Raw genomic sequence first — 20,224 nt, 5'->3', positions numbered from 1 at the left:
CCGTCCTCGACTGGCGCCACAGAGTGCAAGGGAATGGAGGGGACACTATATGGTATAATAGGCCGAAGTTTCTTGGGGAGCAGGGAAGAATCCGAGACCGGAATCTCGCAAACGAGGGCGCTAATGTGTGCTGCGTATATATACACATAAGGCGAGCTGCAGGTGTACTGGCGTGAGGTAAAGTGAAAGTATGGTAGGTTTTTAACGTAGTTAAACCGAGTAGGCTTGCGAAAGCGTGTGTTTATAGCGTGGTTGGCTCATGGTTTTGCTTTCCTGGATGGGTTTTGCTTTGCTGGGATATTGGACTCACGTTAAGCTCTGACCGAGGTTAAGCCGATCTGATCTGTTCGCGCCGCAGATGGAAGTTGATATAGACGACGATGTGCAATGCACAGCATGAGTGAGTGTGGCTTTTTGACACGAGGCGTGATCGGATGCGGAGGTAGCATAGCACCCTCGTGCAGTGGCCAGTGAGGCTGACCTGTTCGTCCCGCTGCGGGTTCGAAACCCAGTCGCGGCAGTATTTATTTTATTTCTGCATAGGCTGTTGCTGTTCTAGGTATGGCCAGGGTCACCTTCAAGGTCACCCTCCGATTAGCTATACAGCTGGCGCGGCGCTTCCCCGAACTTGCCCGAGCTTCCTCCCATTGGCTGCAGCTTCCACGACGCTCCTCCGAACTAACCCGAGTTGCTCCGAGGCTTCACACAAGATTCTTGGTTGGGACCGCGTTAATTGGTGCTTTCGCACTGAAATTCATGAAGCGACCTCGGCGGTAAATTGCGTGTGGAACTTGAAGTACTGAGACAGCATGCACGGAGAGCTATGAGACACGCGTCGGGAACCGGAACAACCGATCGTTCCGCGATTACCGATGAGCAGGGACGATTGCGGTTGTTTCTATTCTGTTTCTTTTGTGCACGCTGGGAAGAAGTCAAGTGGGACGAAGATGAGGAAGGAACGCCCAACGAGACAGAGCGGCGAAAGACTTGTCTTTGCAATTCGACTGAGCGAGTTCCACTCGGCCAGCTGTAGCTATCGCGTCACTCCAGGTTTAGCCAGAGCTAAACCGCAGCCTTTTTTTAAATGAACAGATACGAAATAATGGCTTAATAATAATAATAATAATAATAATAATAATATTTGGTTTTGGGGGAAAGGAAATGGCGCAGTATCTGTCTCATATATCGTTGGACACCTGAACCGCGCCTTAAGGGAAGGGATAAAGGAGGGAGTGAAAGAAGAAAGAGGTGCCGTAGTGGAGGGCTCCGGAATAATTTCGACCACCTGGGGATCTTTAACGTGCACTGACATCGCACAGGACACGGGCGCCTTAGCGTTTTTCCTCCATAAAAACGCAGCCGCCGCGGTCGGGTTCGAACCCGGGAACTCCGGATCAGTAGTCGAGCGCCCTAACCACTGAGCCACCGCGGCGGGGCAAAATATTGGCTTGCGTTTTAAAGTACGCGTGACTCTAACAACATCGACGCATTCTGTGTTGCTTTATTGTCACATTCTATGCAAACGTTAAGCAACCGTGCGTGTCGTTCCGACCGAATTCGCTGGAAGCGCGTGGCATTCATGTGTTTGCATGTGAAAGCCCTGCTCGCCAAAATCGCGCTGTGACATTAAGCGGAGCCACCGAATTCGCAGCGATGAAATTCGTGAAACGGCCCAAACGCGTGCACCGTCGCGGTAAACGCCTGCCGAAACGGATTCGCCGTACGGGCGGCTGCTTCCGCTCCGGAGGTGCCCGCAACACGGCCTGCACGACTAAGATCGATGCTGTGCACACTTTCACTTTCCGCTGGGGCTGCGGCGATTTCGTGACTCGCTCCTGCCGATGTGGGGCACGGCGCAACGAGGAGGCGGGGGGGGGGGGGGATAAAATAAAACTGGTTTTCAGGAAATGAAAAGCACAGTCTCCCATTTCTCGGTGGACTTCTGAGCCGCGCCCTGAGAGATGTGAGGAAGGAGGAAGTGAAAGAGGGAAATAGGTGTCTAGTGGAAGGCTCCGGAATATATATCCTATCCCCTATAGAGATCATTAACGTGCACTGACACATCGCAAAGCACACGAGCGCCTTTTGCGTTTCGCCTCTATCGATCGTAACGTGGTCTGGTTCGAACCTGCATGGGCACCCTGGCTTCGTATGCGAGCGCCCTATCCACTGAACCACCGGCCGCCGCGGTGGCTGAGTGGTTATGGCGCTCGGCTTCCGGCCCTAAAAACGCGGGTTCGATCCCGGCCGCGGCGGTGGAATTTCGATGGAGGCGAAATTCTGGAGGCCCGTGTACTGTGCGATGTCAGTGCACGTTAAAGAATCCCAGGTGGTCGAAATTTCCGGAGCCCTTCACTACGGCGTCTCTCGCAGCCTGAGTTGCCTTGGGACGTTAAACCCCTATAAACGAAGCCAAACCACTGAGCCACCGCGGCGGGTCAGACCAGTCAGCCGCGGGCGGCTTGCCGAATGGCGCCGAGTTCGAAACGCGATGGTATGTTGGTCGGCAGCCGACTTAACAATAATTGGTTTTGAGAAAATGAAAGGCGCTGTAACTTACTCATATGTCAGCCGCGCCCTGAGGGAAAGGGGGAAGGTGGGAGTGAAAGAAGAAAGAGGTGGCGTTAGTGGAGGGCTCCGGAATAATTCCGACCACCTGGGATTTTTTGGCGCGCACATGGCACATCGCACAGCAGACGGGCGTCCTTTGCGGTTTGCCTCCTTTGAAACTCGGCTGCCGCGGCCGGGATTTGATCCCGCGTGCCTCTAACTGAAACTGAATTCCGATGGACCTCAGTATTGCAGCGGACTCAGTAGCCAGGGGCCTCACATGTCGTGCAGCAAACGCAGGAACAAGGCATTCTTGCACCACGGAGAATCCATCCATTCGCAGGATGTAACCCCACCAGGTCCGGGCCTCGACCCGGGCGGCCCGTCACAGCACCTTATCGGCGGACCTGATTAACAGGGACGGCGTTAGTACGTTCGGGTGGCTTGCGAATCAGAAGTGCGGGGAAAGGGGGGGGGGGTGAATTTTTGGTCAGGCGTGACTCGTCTGTGGCGTCGCTCTTCATAAAGCTCTAAGATAATTTAATAATTGTTTTCTGAGGAAAGGAAATGGCTCAGTATCTGTCTCATATATCGTTAGACACCTGAACCGCGCCGTAAGGGAAGGGATAAAGGAGGGAGTAAGAGAAGAAATGAAGAGAGAGGTGCCGTCGTGGAGGGCTCCGGAATAATTTCGACTCACCAGCTGCGAGCCCGGGGTCCAAAGGGCCCTAGTAGCGCACGCAAGCGAGGTGGCCCGACTCAGTGGAGCCCTGGAATAGGGGCCCACCCACGGCCAAGGAGGACCCAAGCTTCAAGATGAAGACTTCGTCCTCCACCGCTACCACCCCCCTAAGAGAATCAATAAAAAGTTTTTCATTCATTCATTCGACCAGCTGGGGATCTTTAACGTGCACTGACATCGCACAGCACACGGGCGCCTCAGCGTTTTGCCTCCATAAAAACGCAGCCGCCGCGGTTGGGTTCGAACCCGGGAGCTCCGATCAGTAGCCGAGCGCCCTAACCACTGAGCCTCCGCGGCGGGTTTAAGATAATTTAAATGATCGGGGTCGGGGCCGTAGGAAGCGTTCGGCAAACTTTTATTGTGGCCCGAGAAATTCTTGCGTTGGCGCGTGGCGTTCCCCTTGGCGCCGTCGCTGCCGATTGAGGAAAGCCCCCCCCCCCCCCCGCGCCAGGTTTAGCGCGACGTATGGCACCTCGCCTAACCTTCGCGCCATGCATGCCGCGGCGGCCAATTTTCGCCGTCCTGTTCACTTTTGCCGCAAGGCGCTTTCCGCGTCGTATAAATAACTCCCCCGGACGACCCTCTCTTCAGCAAAGCTGCCCATTCCCGTGGCGGAAGCGTGGCTTCGGAAACGGGGGCTCCGTCGTCGTCCGTCGTCGTCACTTATAGGATGTTGTCGCCCTCCCTTATAAAAGTGGTCTGTAGAGTCTATAGGCCTCTTATAGACTCTAATGCCCTCCTATTGGTTTTATTGGTTTTTTGGGGGGGAAAGGAAATGGCGCAGTATCTGTCTCATATATCGTTGGACAACTGAACCGCGCCGTAAGGGAAGGGATAAAGGAGGGAGTGAAAGAAGAAAGGAAGAAAAGGTGCCGAAGTGGAGGGCTCCGGAATAATTTCGACCACCTGGGGATCTTTAACGTGCACTGACATCGCACAGCACACGGGCGCCTTAGCGTTTTTCCTCCATAAAAACGCAGCCACCGCGGTCGGGTTCGAACCCGGGCGCTCCTATAGTATTTCTTCTTGTCTATTCATAGTCTATAGTCTTTGTCTATAGTCTGTCTATAAATAAAAAGTCTACTAAAAGCGTTTGGCCATACATCTATAGATTGTCTATAGACTGTCTATAGTATTCGTATTGCCTACAGACTTCTCTGGGGTTTGTCTATAGAGGGTCTGTGGACTTTGTAGACAGTCTATAGACTATCTAAAGAAATTTTTGCGAGGGCTGTCATGGGACCCACGTGAGGGCTGACGTCGGGGCGTTCTCGTAAAGTGAAATCGCCTCAGCCTTGGTTGCGCGCCTTTCTTTTTTTTATGGGGCCATGCCAGGCGGCTCGTTGCTTCGCCGGGGCTCGTGTTGGCCAACGCCGCGCTGATAGCAAGGGTTTATACGTGCCTAGAAGAGAACGCGGGGTTGCCTGGTCTCGCTATTCTTTCCTCGTGGGTCTCGCTCGGATTTTTATGCCCCGTTCGACGAAAAACTCGCGCTTTCGACGACGCGTGTCCCGGCGGCATCGCGGAACTGTCTCGCCGAAGGGCGTCCAGGAAGCCTGTCCGGTGAACGCGACCAGCCCCGGAGGAGTAAGTACGCGCGGCTTCGCCGTTTCCTGCTTCCTCCTCTCTTGTTTTCACTACTTCCAAGGCTCCCGTCATTACAACGCAGTTCGACTGAAGAGGGGAGCGCCGCGGGTGTAGCTCGGGCGCCGGAAGGACAGGTGTGGGTGCGGGCTTGATCCGCCGCACGCTGCTCCAGATGGTTAAGTCTGTGTGCAGTCGGGGCCAAAAGCCTCTGGACCACGCGTCACTCCAGCGAAGCCGATAGGTCTACCATTAGCCGCCGGCTGGAGATCACTCTTGTGGAGATGAAATTAAGGACAAAATTTACCGCTTCACCTCCACTGCTGTGGTCTCCAGCCGCTGGCTAATAGCAGAGCTATTGGCTTCGTTTGAGTAGCACGTGGTCCAGAGACTTTTGGCCCTGAGTGTACCTGCAGTGTCAAATTCAAATTCTTTGTTTATATTTGAACGATCCCCAGGTGTTTGAAATTATTCCGGAGCCCTCCACTACGGCACCTCTTTCTTCCTTTCTTCTTTTAGTCCCTCCTTTACCCCTTCCCTTGCGGCGCGGTTCACGTGTCGGCCAATATATAAGACAGATACTGCGCCAATTTCCTTTCCCAAAAAAAAAACAATTATTATTATTATATTTGAAATCACAAAAAAGGATGTGTCCAACACTGTTTGGACCCATAGCCTTAGACTAGTCACCGTTCAAAAAAAAAAGATAAATACAATCATACAACAGCTGTATCTTACCGGTACTCACCTACGGGGCAGAAACGTGGAGGCTAACGAAAAGGGTTCAGCTTAAGTTAAGGACAACGCAGCGAGCTATGTAAATGAAAATGACGGACGGAGGGGGTGAGGGAACAAACGCGGGTTATTGACATCCTAGTCGAAATCAGGAGGAAGAAATGCGCTTGGCCAGGGCATGTAATGCGAAGGCAAGCTAACCGCTGGCCCTTAAGGGTAAAATAGTGGATTCCAGGAGAAGGCAAGCGTAGCAGGAGGCGGCAGAAAGTTAGGTGGGCGGATGGGATGAAGAAGTGTGCGGGGATACGGTGGCCGCAGATACATGGGAGAGGCCCTTGTCCTGCAGTGGGCATAGTCAGGCTGATGATGACGATTATGATGATACAGACACTCCAATACCACGCATTTCGAACTTGGAACAGCGGGGAAGAGAAATATATACATGGATACAAATGTAGAAATTAAAGAAAAAGACATCGCAAGGAACAGTTGGTGGTGGTAGTGGTTTTATTAAAAATAATAGTAAAAAGGAAGGAAAAGATTTTTGCTAGCCCCGGCATCTGCCATCGATACTGAAGCACCTGAGCTGGGGCAGCGGAAATAAAGGACAGCAGGCAGAATGGAGAGATGAAATGAAAGAGGTGAGGGGATGGGAAGGGAGGATAGCGGGAGAAATAATATGTACAAACTATTTACACAATAAGAAATGTGTCCAGGTTGTGCGCGTGATTAGTTCATTTTAGAGGAATTAAATCACACACGCGCACAGCACTGTGTTGGTTACAACTGGAGTGGGGCGTCCAGTTATTAATCGTTCAAGGTAGAACTCGCGGAGCGTTCGGTCACTGCGTGTAACTATACCTGACGGAGAACAGACGGGACGTCAAGCCCGTGTGTTCGAGGAATGCACAGAGGCTCACCAAAGTTCGCTCACGAGTGCGCGCACTGCCCTGCGGCCACAATAGCGTCTTGATGGAGTCTGGTAGTATGCCCTGCGCCCTATAGGCCGCGAGCATATCGCGACGAGCATCGGCGAACGCGGCACTGTGAAGGAAGGAACAGTTGCAGAATATGAAAAAAACATTGTACATGTTCATTGTACATGCACATGTTCAGCTTACATGTGCTAGTCAAGTTGGAGGCTAGCTTGAGACAGGTATTCGAACCGACGGCATATGCACCTTCAGTTGTATGCCTTCCCAGACTTTCGTATCAAAATTGCGACGCAGCCGGTCGCCGTACAGCGTTCCGGGTGGTGTCACGCGCACTTGTGACACCACCGGTATTGCGTGAGGTGTTTAAAGTCATGACGCGTAGTCATTCTCCAACTTAGCATGACTCAATACTTTAATGCTTTCGCATTCTCACACGTGAAGCAGTCTTAAGTGTACATGCGGAATTTTTTTGACAAAGGGTGAGCTTGGCTGGTGCTAGCGTATCCGAACTCGCGCGACTGTTGAGGCTCGCTATGTTGGGGTCTTCCCTCACAAAAATGCTCTGTAGACTTCTTGTAGACTCGATTGCCTTCCTCTACATGTTTCTTCTGACTACTCAGTCTATAGACTGTCTATAGACAAAAGTCTATTAAAATAAACTGTATTTCCATAAATCTATAGGACCCGCCGCGGTGGCTCAGTGGCGCTTGACTACTGATCCGGAGTTCCCAGGTTCGAACCCGGCCGCGGCAGCTGCGTTTTTATGGAGGCGCCCGTGTGCTGTGCGATGTCAGCGCACGTTAAATATCCCCAGGTGGTCGAAATTATTCCGGAGCCCTCCACTACGACACCTCTCTCTCTCTTCCTTCTCTCACTCCCTCCTTTATCCCTTCCCTTACGGCGCGGTTCAGGTGTCCAACGATATATGAGACAGATACTGCGCCATTTTCTTTCCCCAAAAGCTAATTAAAAAAATCTATAGATTGTTTATAGACTGTCTATAGGATTCGTATGGCCTGCAGACTGTTCTCTGGGATTCTTATATATAGAGAGTCTACAGTACTGATCCGGAGTTCCCGGGTTCGAACCCGACCGCGGCGGCTGCGTTTTTATGGAGGAAAAACGCTAAGGCGCCCGTGTGCTGTGCGATGTCAGTGCACGTTAAAGATCGCCAGGTGGTCGAAATTATTCCGGAGCCCTCCACTACGGCACCTCTCTCTTCCTTTCTTCTTTCACTCCCTCCTTTACCCTTCCCTTACGGCGCGGTTCAGGTGTCCAGCGATATATGGGACAGATACTGCGCCATTTCCTTTCCCCCAAAAACCAATTATTATTATTAGAGAGTCTACAGACTTTATGGACAGAAGTCCATAGACAGTCTATAGGCTGTCCAAATAAGTGTTTGTAAGGGCTGGAAGTCGAGAGGCGTCCAAACGAAGGCCACCCTCAGCACCCGTCGGCGCGGGTGCGGTGTGTGTTCCCCGGAGAAGTCATCAGCGCGCGGAATGGGTGCGTGTTTGGCAGCTCGCCTAGGAGGGACGCTCCTGTTTTTCTTCCTCGATGGGCGTCGGACAAACGGGGTGGCGCACTCGTAGCAGCAGCAGCAGCGGCGGAAAACACCACCACGTTCGATCTGGGCTCGTGGCCTTCGCGCGCGCCAGCTGGGGAAAAGAAAACAATGGTACACGGCGCGTGCGCCTCTTCGTCTGTACACTTGCCTCTAGGGTCGCGCGCACCCGACGGCGAGATAGCGAAAACGGCAGCCTTTGCCGATTGTGGACAACGAAGGCGCCTCGATAAAGGCGTTAACAATGTCTAGGCATTGTACGGCGGGGGCGGCAGTGATTTGCGCTGTTGCCTTGTGCCGCGCGCGTCATGTGATACAAGCTGATTCGGTAGTGCGCGTGCGATTAGCGTTCTTCGTCATCTGGGGCGGAAGAGGGTGCGTTGTTTCTCGCTGCTGTCGCAAGAATCCGGACCTTCGAGTTGGGTTTCAGTAGAGATAAGAAACAAACAGTTACGAAAGCGGATTCCTTTTGTGTGTGATACACAGCGGGGCATGAACGTCACACCGGTGTTGCTCTGATTGCGTGGTTGGATTGTTTCACGTAGCTTGGAGAATCGGTGTCGCGTCGCAGGTTGCGTGGCTGTTTCGTCTGTCCGTAATGTGCACCCCCATTTGGTGGCTAAACGTTGTGGATCGGACTGCTGTTGTTGGTTTGGTTTGGTTTATGGGGTTTAACGTCCCAAAGCGACTCAAGCTATGAGGGACGCCGTAGTGAAGGGCTCCGGAAATTTCGACCACCTGCTAAGTGTCAACGCTTACAGAAATTTCTTTGGACGGTCTATGGACTGTCCATAGACAGTTGTCAGTAAAGTCTAGACTGTGTATAGACAAGTCATTTGAAGTCTGTAGACGGTCTAATTTTTTCTTCACAGCATTTAATTTGAGAGGCGTTCACTTTTTGTATTTTGCATCTGAGCCTTGTATTTATTGCTGTATTTTGTGTTACAACTTGTATTTAACATTTTTTCAATTTTGCTAAACCTGTTCTTTTTTGCATATATTATGTACTCGCCCCTCCTGCTTGGGCCTGCTGTAGGCCTGCAGTATGTTCTAAATAAATAAATAAATAAATAAATAGATTTGTTCGTACACTTTTAGTGCACTTTCCTCTATATAGACTGTCATTGGACAAAAGCAAATATTTGTACGAAGGCAGTAGAGTCTATAAGAAGTCTATACAAAGTGTATAGACCATTGTTGTGTCCGCTGTGTCCTTTGTTGTGTACGTGTACGTTGTGTCTGTACATAGTAGTGCAAGGCAGTCAGCATGTTGCCTATACAACCGCTTAGCTTGAAACTGCACCGTTGCTTCGGGCCGCAGCCACTGCAGTAGCAGTGAAATCTCGTCAAACCGCGTGCGTTTTAATGCGCGTTTGTCTTATACGGAATTCCTAGAGAACGCATCACAGTTCTGCATCCCGATTGCTGTCGAAAGTCTGAGAGTACTCATTGTGCTGCCGCGTTAGTCTCTTCAATTTCCAAGTTGGTTGCTTTGTCTAAATCAGCTCCAAGGGTCCGAGCAACTCCCAAGTCTCTCGCGCTTTACTGTGATATGATTAGTAATCTTGATTTAAATACGCGTTCTGCCGTGCATATATTTACCTAGATATGCGTCGTACGACGTTTCATGTCTCTAGGCCCAGAGTGCTGTATAGGAGATAGCTTGGGGAATACTCATGGGGAAACAAGTGTTGAACGTATACGACTGCAAAGTTTTCAATATGCATTCGTGGGGACTCCCAGACTTTAAAAAAAAAAAATACATTTTTGGATTAACGCTGGCGGGCCGAACTTTTGCACGGGTCTGACGAGGATGTTATACCAACAGGCATTACTCAGTCTTGCGGCGCCTCAATGGCGTGGGCAGGGATCTCCATTTCTTTTCCAGTCCCACCATATCACATTTGTCTCGCGAGGCGGCGCTAAAATGTCGTGGCCATTAAATGGTCATTGTCTCTCAGTTCTTGTTCATGTTGGTTATCGTCGAAGTGTCATTTAATTTAATTGGTTTTTTGGGAAAGGAAATGGCGCAGTATCTGTCTCATATATCGTTGGACACCTGAACCACGCCGTAAGGGAAGGGATAAAGGAGGGAGTGAAAGAAGAAAGGAAGAGAGAGGTGCCGTAGTGGAGGGCTCCGGAATAATTTCGACCACCTGGGGATCTTTAACGTGCACTGACATCGCACAGCACACGGCCGCCTTAGCGTTTTTCCTCCATAAAAACGCAGCCGCCGCGGTCGGGTTCGAACCCGGGAACTCTGGATCAGTAGTCGAGCGCTATGGAGGAAAAACGCTAAGGCGCCCGTGTGCTGTGCGATGTCAGTGCACGTTAAAGATCCCCAGGTGGTCGAAATTATTCCGGAGCCCTCCACTACGGCACCTATTCTTCCTTTCTTTCACTCCCTCCTTTATCCCTTCCCTTACGGCGCGGTTCAGGTGTCCAAAGATATATGAGACAAATACTGCGTCATTTCCTTTCCCCAAAAACCAATTATTATTATTATTATTAGTCGAGCGCCCTAACCACTGAGCCACCGCGGCATACGCTTTTTGGTATTTAAAGCGACGCCGTGGCGGCGCAGAATATAGTTTATTTCCTCAGAGAATGCGTAAGGTGCTTTCTTTTGACGCGATAGCATTAGAAGGGCTATGAAGGCGAAAACTGTGTGGCGTTGACGCCTGTGTGAAGAAGCCTTCACCTGCCAATCGTGACTGGTGGTTCTGTTGTGACCATCTCTTTTCACGATTATCTTGTCGTACTATAGAGTGCGAACACTAGGCATGCACTCCTTCCATGTAGCCCATCTGGATAAGGAGTTGTGTTTCCTATTCGGGCGCTGGGTGATCGTGGTTCTCGTGCTTGATTTTTGGTAATAATAATAATAATAATAATAATAATAATAATAATAATAATAATAATAATTGGTTTTTGGGGAAAGGAAATGGCGCAGTATCTGTCTCATATATCGTTGGACACCTGAACCGCGCCGTAAGGGAAGGGATAAAGGAGGGAGTGAAAGAAGAAAGGAAGAGAGAGGTGTCGTAGTGGAGGGCTCCGGAATAATTTCGACCACCTGGGGATCTTTAACGTGCACTGACATCGCACAGCACACGGGCGCCTTAGCGTTTTTCCTCCATAAAAACGCAGCCGCCGCGGTCGGGTTCGAACCCGGGCACTCCGGACCAGTAGTCGAGCGCCCTAACCACTGAGCCACCGCGGCATACGCTTTCCGGCATTTAAAGCGACGCCGTGGCGGCGCAGAATATAGTTTCTTTATTTCCTCAGAGAATGCGTAAGGTGCTTTCTTTTGACGCGATAGCGTTAGAAGGGCTATGAAGGCGAAAACTGTGTGGCGTTGACGCCTGTGTGAAGAAGCCTTCGCCTGCCAATCGTGACTGGTGGTTCTGTTGTGACCATCTCTTTTCACGATTATCTTGTCGTACTAGAGTGCGAACACTAGGCATGCACTCTTTCCATGTAGCCCATCTGGATAAGGAGTTGTGTTTCCTATTCGGGCGCTGGGTGTTCGTAGTTCTCCTGCTTGATTTCTGGTTCCGATGTCTCAAGCAGCACAGGAAATTGGCACAATATTGGAAATTAATGGCTTTACTCTGGCCCTTTGTAGGACCAGCTTTTGCCAATATATTTCCAATATTGGGACGATTATCATGATGCTTGGGGTCTGCCTGTCAGCCTTTTTTCAATTTTTTTTTGTTTTGCTTGCCGTAAGTCTATTTACCGAGTTATTCGGACCAATAAAACTTCAGTTGTTAGTCAGCTCCAGTGTCTCCTCTTCCCTGACTGTGTCTTTTGTCAGGTTTGCGCTTTTTTGCTTCGTCAGTGATGGCGGAACATGTATGATTTTGAAAGGAAAGTGAAAAATCGTTGGAGGCACTTATATATCTCTTAACTGCGGGAAGACGAAAGCCGTTTGCAATTTTTACCCAGATTATAGATCTTACGGTGATCTTAAGGTCACGTGACCTTAAGATCACCTGACGTCACAAGGTCATGTGACCTAGATGTAACGGACGGACGGTCACCGCGAGTATGACCCATTAGAGGCTATCGCCTGAATACCATGAAAGTTGTTTTGGGGCGAAAGCTCTATACTCTTCCCATACAAAGAGCCGCCGCGGTGGCTGAGTGGTTACGGCTCTCGGCTGCTGGCCCGAAAGACGCGCGTTCGATCCCGGCCTCGGCGGTCGAATTTCGATGGAGGCGAAATTCTAGAGGTCCGTGTAGTGTGCGAGGCCAGCGCACGTTAAAGAACCCCAGGTGGGCGAAATTTCCGGAGCCCTTCACTACGGCGTCTCTCATAGCCTGAGTCGCTTTGGGACGTTAAAACCCCTTAAACCGAAACTAAACTAAGCCATCTCTTCCCGTGCAAAGCTGAAGGTCATGTGGCTATGAAATTTGACCTTCAAACTAGGAGGAGGGGGAGACTTGGCTCTGACGTCTGCCACGTGACTCGCCATGCCTCGTCACAGCTGCGCGCGCTCGGCTCGCAACTATCGAATTACGTGACTCGCAGCTGCATATGCGGAGCCGATGGTACTCTCGCCAATGCCGGAAATCGCCCGCGTGCTTACCTTCACGCAAAGCCGTGGCCGAGCAGCGTGTCGGAACTAGTGCTTCGACGATGCATCGTCGCTATCAAGCAGAATCTGACGATCTTTACGATATGGAAATGCGTCAGATTGGATAACCACGCTTAACAGAGCTTTCGCTCGTCTAACTAGGTTCAGCTGGGTACCACAGCTAATTTTTTGGAGGGTTCATTTTTTTTTTTCAATGTGGCCCGTGTTCCGCATTCCAGCGACAAAGACGCTCCTTTCTCTGAAAACGGAACTTTTATAAGCTAGAAAAGGCAAAAAAATCGAATCCAGGTGTCGCCACCATCGGCCTCTTTCGCAAATGCACCGCGCGGATACTAAAGGCCAGGCTACACCGGAGTACCAGGATACTGATCCGGAGTTCCCGGGTTCGAACCCGACCGCGGCGGCTGCGTTTTTATGGAGGCAAAACGTTAAGGCGCCCGTGTGCTGTGCGATGTCAGTGCACGTTAAAGATCCCCAGGTGGCCAAAGTTATTCCGGAGCCCTCCACTACGGCACCTCTTCATTTCTTCTTTCACTCCGTCCTTTATCCCTTCCGGTTATCGCTGCAGCAGCACTGTTAACCACCCTCTCATGTCTTTTATTTAAGCATCTTTCCTTCAAAATAAAAATTCAGTTGTGAGTCAGCGCTCGTGTGTGTCGTTTCTTCGTGGTGTCCGCGTTTCTTCGCGCTATTTTTAAGTACAATGCATTACCAACTAGCCCGGAACCTTGCTCTTCTTATCCCTTCCCGCACTCCCTCCTTTATCCCTTCCCTTACGGCGCGGTTCAGGTGTCCAACGATACTGCGCCATTTCCTTTCCCCAAAAAACAATTATTATTTTTATTGTTATTATTAATATTATTCACCACCATTCACTTCACAACAGTAATCACGGAGTCGTTTTCGGTGTAGACGTCACTAGTTTGAATCAAGCAGTGGGAAAATTTGTAAATGCGATTTTCTCGGCAGTAAATCGTTACTTTGCGGCCGGACGTGCATCGCAACACCAACTGCATCGCAACGCCCTCTACAGGCGGCATCTGGGATCGATCGGTACAGCCAATGGGAGCCCTTCATTATCTGCTGGCCTGTCGCTTGACTCGTTTCAGTGTTTCGTGCTTTAGATGGCGATAAAATGCAGTTTTCCGTTGCTCCGACTCCCGCTGCATGGAGTATACCACTTTTGTCCCCGATAATACATCGACAGCTCGAGAAAAAGCCGTAAAATCGATTTTTTTCTTTTTTGGTTATAGTGTTTCAGTAGCAATAAATGAGTTTTATCGCGCTTTGCGCTTCACATTTCTGTTTTACTGTCGTTACAAAGGTGCGCCCGCTTGCTATAACGCCTGAAACAGGCGATGCAAGAACAAATAAATTAAAATACCAAAAATCATATGGAGTTTCAGTTCCCTTTAGTAACAATAATATTGATAATATATTATTGACAACATATTGATAATATATTTGCGAGGAAAGACCCGTAACTGTTTCATTACTTGGCGTCCCTTTAAGAATAATAATAAAATTATTTATAATATATTTGCGAGGAAAGACAAAACTGTTTCATTACCTTTGGAGGCCTCAACCGCGCCGCTGACTTTTTTTTTCTAATTGGAGGGGGGGGATGAACGGAACAATAACTAACTTATCTTACCCGCCGCGGTGGCTCAGTGGTTAGGGCTCTCGACTACTGATCCGGAGTTCCCGGGTTCGAACCCGACCGCGGCGGCTGCGTTTTTATGGAGGAAAAACGCTAGGGCGCCCGTGTGCTGTGCGATGTCAGTGCACGTTAAAGATCCCCAGGTGGTCAAAATTATTCCGGAGCCCTCCACTACGGCACCTATTCTTCCTTTCTTCTTTCACTCCTTCCTTTATCCCTTCCCTTACGGCGCGGTTCGGGTGTCCAACGATATATGAGACAGATACTGCGCCATTTCCTTTCCCCAAAAAACCAATTATTATTATTATTGTTTCATTACTCGGTGTCCCTTTAAGAATAATAATAAAATTATTTATAATAATTTATTTGCGAGGAAAGACAAAACTGTTTCATTACCTGTGGACGCCTCAACCGCGGCGCTGTTTTTTTTCTTTGGAGGGAGGGGGGATGAACGGCACAATAACTTATCTTTGTACACCTCGAACGCGCCATGAGTGAAGAGTGGAAGGTGGGAGTGAAAGAAAAAAGAGAGGGGGGGGGGGGGGTGCCGTAGCGGAGGGTTTCGGAAATTTTCAACTGCCTGTGGATGCGCGCTGACGTCGCACAGCACACGGGCTGCTTTTTGCGTTTCGCCGGCCGCCGCGGTTCGGAATCGAACCCGGCTACTCGGGACTGAGTAAAAGCTAGATAAAATAGATATTTTAACAACTAGATAAAGGAAGTATGCGAAGCCTCCTTCCCACCCCTCTTATCTGGAGGGAAGCCCGGATAAGGTCCCTGACCTCGCGACGTCTCGCAGACAAAAGCGCATCCGTTCCCTCACAAGCTGCTCGGGGCTGCTCGCTCCGGTCTCCGCCGGTACTTCGACCCCCGCAACAGTTCGGGGTCGCGATCTCTTTTCTGGCTGCCGTTGTTTACAAGTGCCGCTTGCGCCACCCTGCGCAAGCTGCCATCCGTGGACTTCGCGCGTGCGGTATTGTGTTGCCGGAGCAGAGCATGACCTTTCCCCTTGTGTACGCGGAGCCGCCACGAACTCCAGCGCCCTCTCTCTTGTCCTCGATAAACTGTGGAAGGTATTGGAGGACTCGATGACGGTGGCAATGTCTTTGGAGCTGTCCAGGACCCGGGTTCAGTCCCTGCTTCGGCGGCCGCGTTTCGGTGGAGGCGAAACGCAAAAAGCCGCCCGTGTGCTGAGCGATGTCAGCGCACGTTAAAGAAAGTTAATAGTAATAATAATTGGTTTTTGGGGGGCAGGAAATGGCGCAGTATCTGTCTCATATATCGGCGGACACCTGAACCGCGCCATAAGGGAAGGATAAAGGAGGGTGTGAAAGAAGAAAGGAAAAGAGAGGTGCCGTAGTGAAGGGCTCCGGAAATAATTTCGACCACCTGGGGATCTTTAACGTGCACTGACATCGCACAGCACGCGGGCGCCTTAGCGTTTCGCTTTCTTAAGAAAATAATAATTGTTTTGGGGGGAAAGGAAATGGCGCAGTATCTGTCACATATCGGCGGACACCTGAACCGCGCCGTAAAGGAAGGGATGAAGGAGGGAGTGAAAGAAGAAAGGTGCCGTACTGCACGGCTCCGGAATAATGTCGAGAACCTGGGGATCTCTAACGTGCACTGACATCGCACAGCACACGGGCGCCTTAGCGTTCTGCCTCCATAAAAACGCAGCCGCCGCGGTCGGGTTCGAGCCCGGGAACTCCATAAAAATATCCCCAGATGGTCGAAATTATTCCGGAGCCTTCCACTACGGAGCCTCTTTCTTCTTTCACTCCCTCCTTCATTCCTTCCCTTACGGCGCGGTTCAGGTTTCCGCCTAGAAGTGAGACAGTTGCTGCGCCATTTCCTTTGGATTATCATGAGTGAAAGGCCACGTAAGCACGCATGGTGTGTGTTGTGCCTCCTGGTAGATGAGCTGCAGCGCTATATATGCTCCGTGCAGCGCCGTGAACGCGTCAAAGAGGAGCGGGCGGAGAAAGCTTGCCCGTGGGCGGCCAGCGCAGGTGCGTCGCGGTCACGCTCACCGCGACCGCCCCGTGCGCGGCCCCGTCGCACGCGTCATCGATCGTCGCGCGCTGCTTGCGCCCCACGACCGCGGCTTTGCACGCGATGGCTGTGGGAGCGGTCACCCAGCACGCTCGTCGCCGCCCGCTTTGCCTGACCGCGCTTCGCCTGGCAGCCTTGTACGGGAGCCGGCTGTGACCGACGCGACGAGGCGGGACACCGCTCTAATAGCATTAGAAACGGAAAGGGAAAGGCAGCCTTGGGAGCCCCTGGGGCTTGTCTTGTATGAGAAGCACAGCAGGCATTCAGTTGGGCCAACCAGCGATGGAATAATAATAATTATTGATTTTGGGGGAAGGAAATGGCGCAGTATCTCTCTCTCTCTCTCTATGTCTTTGGACACCTGAACCGCGCTGTAAGGGAAGGGATAAAGGGGGGAGTGAAAGAAGAAAGGAAGAAAGAGGTGCCGTAGTGGAGGGCTCCGGAATAATTTCGACCACCTGGGGATCTTTAACGTGCACCGACATCCCACAGCACACGGGCGCCTTAGCGTTTTGCCTCCATAAAAACGCAGCCGCCGCGGTCGGGTTCGAACCCGGGGTAACCACTGAGCCACTGCGGCGGGTCCAGCGATGGAACTTGGAAAAGATTTGGAGTATACGAGTTCCGAGGTGTGTTTCGGCAGCGATAACTAGCCAGGTTTTGTGTGACACAGACAAAAAAGGGTGCAGTTTTTGCCCCCCCCCCCCCCCCCCGACATCCATTAACTTGGGTGTTTAAAAAAATGAAAATATTGTTGCCTTTGGCTTCCCTGTTACAATGGGCTGTCATGCTACCCACATGATGAGTATACATCAGCAGCTGCCCTTGCACCTTAAAAAAAAAAATCGTCATCGAGTATAGATCAGCAAAACCCTTGTTTATTTAGTGATTGAAATGCAGTCTTGCACACAGGATGGTTTAAGTTACTACTGCCATGTGTCCACTTTATGTGTTGTGCTTGATCCTGACATAATTTGTGGTAAAAGTGAATTCGGAAATAATGCTCGGTTCCTCAACCAGTTGGTGACATACCTGCGGCTGTATATGCCCATGATCACACGGATGCCAATTCGTGCTCTATGCAAGAGGCAGTATGATGAGGCTTGTGCCGATTGGGTTTCTAGCTAGTCATCATCGTTCACCAGTCAGTTAAGTAAATCAGTTTGAAAATCTAAAAGTGCATATTGCATGTGACCCACAGCATCAAGAGCCAGCTCATATACTTTACTGTCATTTATCTAGGAAGCTGCACAGTTTTTTATGGATGAGTGGCTGGTTCCGGCATTCATCATAATGCAGTAGTGTGAACATAGGCGGTTTTTTTTTCTTTCCGATGTCTTCATCTCTTGTGTTGTGCAATGGTTAAAAAATATACACCTAGTCGGAGGCAAGAAGGTTGCAATTCCAATTTGATTTCTTTGTCTGCTTTTGCGTTCTTTTTCTTTTTTGATCTTATTGCATTACCCTTGTGTCTTGGCCTTCTGAGCTCTGAAGCTAACATGCCACAGGCATTTGTTTGGAAACGTTTACTTGGTGAGGTTTTCCATTTTTCAGCTTGTATGTTCTACTGTGTGCAGTTATAAATTGTATTATTTCTTTCAACGCATGGCGTTAGCAAGCATTATTGAACTCTTAAAGCACAGCTTTTAGGAGTTGAGATCTTCAGTGAGTGGTCGCAATGAGGGGTCTCGGCACTGCTTGTCACGGTGTTGATAAAGGCTGAAATGGCAATGAAGCATGGCCCGTGGTCGGTCTGGCTCGAGTTGGGCAGCTCCACAGGGTGACAGCACAAGTAGCCAGAGTTGTGTTCAAGACACGAGGACTTGCGTACATGACTGAACAAATGCTCTTAAAGGCACAAAGCCGCACGGCTGAGTTGGCCCATGAAGTCCTTTGGCTAGGGGAACCAGAAAAGGTCATGGTGGTCTACTATTGACTGCAAAATGAAACCAAGCAGGCCAGGGCAGAATTAGGCAACAGCTCACACTAGTGCCAAACAGTCGCTTTCAGTGATGGAGCAATTTCGCTCGGTGGCAGAGGGAAACGTGCGTGGTATAAGCAATGAGCATTGTCCTGTTGTTGTTGAGCTAGGACACGACCTGTACTGTGTCCTCTGGCACTGGCACAAACTCAAGTAGGGACCACCGCATCAAAATGGGCCAACGTACGTGGCTTGGTCATCAACGTGATAAGCAGCGAAACGGCTTCCTCTTTGGCAAAGCCTTTTCTGCACTCCGAGATCAAAATAATGTATTTCTTGAGAAGTTCTCTTAGTAGACGGGAAATGTTGGCAAAATGTTTAACGAAATGGGGGAATTACGAGGAAAGGTCCCCAAAGTTCTGGATATCTTTCATTTGCCAGTGAAGAGGAAGGTCCATGATAGCGCTGATCTTGCCAGGGTCCGGTTGTACTTCAGAGTGTTCATCAGATGACCAAGGATGACGAGCTAGTTGTGGTTGAACTGACTTTAATATCAATTTTGTTCTCTGAATTTCTGCCATCATGTGCATCTTTGAAAAACAAAATGAAGGTGTGAATTTCATAAGTCCTGGTATTGTAATACTGTATTTTCGAACTTTTTGACACTTTGTAACCGAGCGTGTACTTTCGTCTAAAACATACCTATTTGGGTGTTTTTGGAAACTAAGGAATTGGCTTTTTTTGAGCCCTGGTTATATTTTTTGGGTGGAAGCATAATTGGTCTTGAATCAAAATGGTTTATAAATGGTGCCCGAAAGGATTGGCAGGGTGGATGAATTGGAAATAAATGCGAATACTGTCTGAAAGCACTAGCATTGATATATGCAGCCATATCCTTCTTGAAAATCATGAGAAGATTGAAGGCAAGCTCGTTTTCATGGCCATCTAATACACTTTGAGCACAAAGGCTGGAAGACAAGTGCAGATTCGCAACGCCAATCTTTCTCGGCTACCCATGCTGCATCCAATGCGCTCTGCACTGCTGCTCACTGCCACTCATTGTGGGGCACTGAAGTGCTCATGGATGTTCTTGTAGCAGCTTGGCTCAATAGTCAAGCATGCACATAATCCTTAGTTAATGTACTGGTCATTTGTTGCACGGAAGCCAAAATAACGGGGAATATCCTTGTACAGCTTATGCCAAGTATAAGCCATGTCAGTGCTACTATTCGTTGTGCACTATTGATGTCAAGTGCCAGAGAGTCTTCAGAGTAACACTAAGGACAACTCCCTCCAATTTTTACCCTTGGCAGAAGTCGATTCTTGGGCTTTCTCTGGCTGTGTTTTTTCTTTTCCATTAGCAAAAGATACATTTATTGCTAGAAAACTGTATTTGAAAACTTCCCTGCTGCTAGATTCAGCCTGATGGCATCAAGACCAAGAATGGCTCCGTGATAATCACCATTTCCAATTAATGGCACTGTAGCCTAGACTTAAGGATCTGCGTGGGAAAAGGTGACCTTGACGTGAGCTAATAAAAGTTCTATTTTAAAAACAGTGTGAAAACCCTTCTTCACAAGGTCTAAGCAGCTCACCTAGTGTGTGTCAAGCTTGGCCTTGAGGGTGGCCTTGGCCAAACCATGAATAAATAAAGTAAATATTGCCGCAACTGGGATTCGCAGCTGCGGTGATGTGAACAGATCAGCTTCGCTGGCTACTGCACGAGAGAACTATGCTATCACCACAGCCGATCACGCCTCATGTTAAGCTGCAACACACTCGTGCTGTGCATTGTACATTGTTGTCATATCCAACTAATACTACTATCAAACTCACCCAGCAAAGCAAAACCATGAGCCAACCAGGCTTAA

The 20,224-nt window shown here is 49.8% G+C and overlaps 1 protein-coding gene across 1 annotated transcript in view; it reads left to right on the top strand.

Annotated features, from left to right (window-relative positions):
- Nucleotides 1-20,224, top strand: part of retm (real-time) — a 55,749-nt gene that overhangs the window by 15,767 nt on the left and 19,758 nt on the right. The window lies entirely within an intron of this gene.

This window comes from Amblyomma americanum, chromosome 8, assembly GCF_052857255.1.
Source record: "Amblyomma americanum isolate KBUSLIRL-KWMA chromosome 8, ASM5285725v1, whole genome shotgun sequence".
Lineage (NCBI taxonomy): Eukaryota > Metazoa > Arthropoda > Arachnida > Ixodida > Ixodidae > Amblyomma > Amblyomma americanum.
Note: the sequence above shows the minus strand (reverse complement) of the source record. Positions and strands in the feature narration are given on the sequence as shown.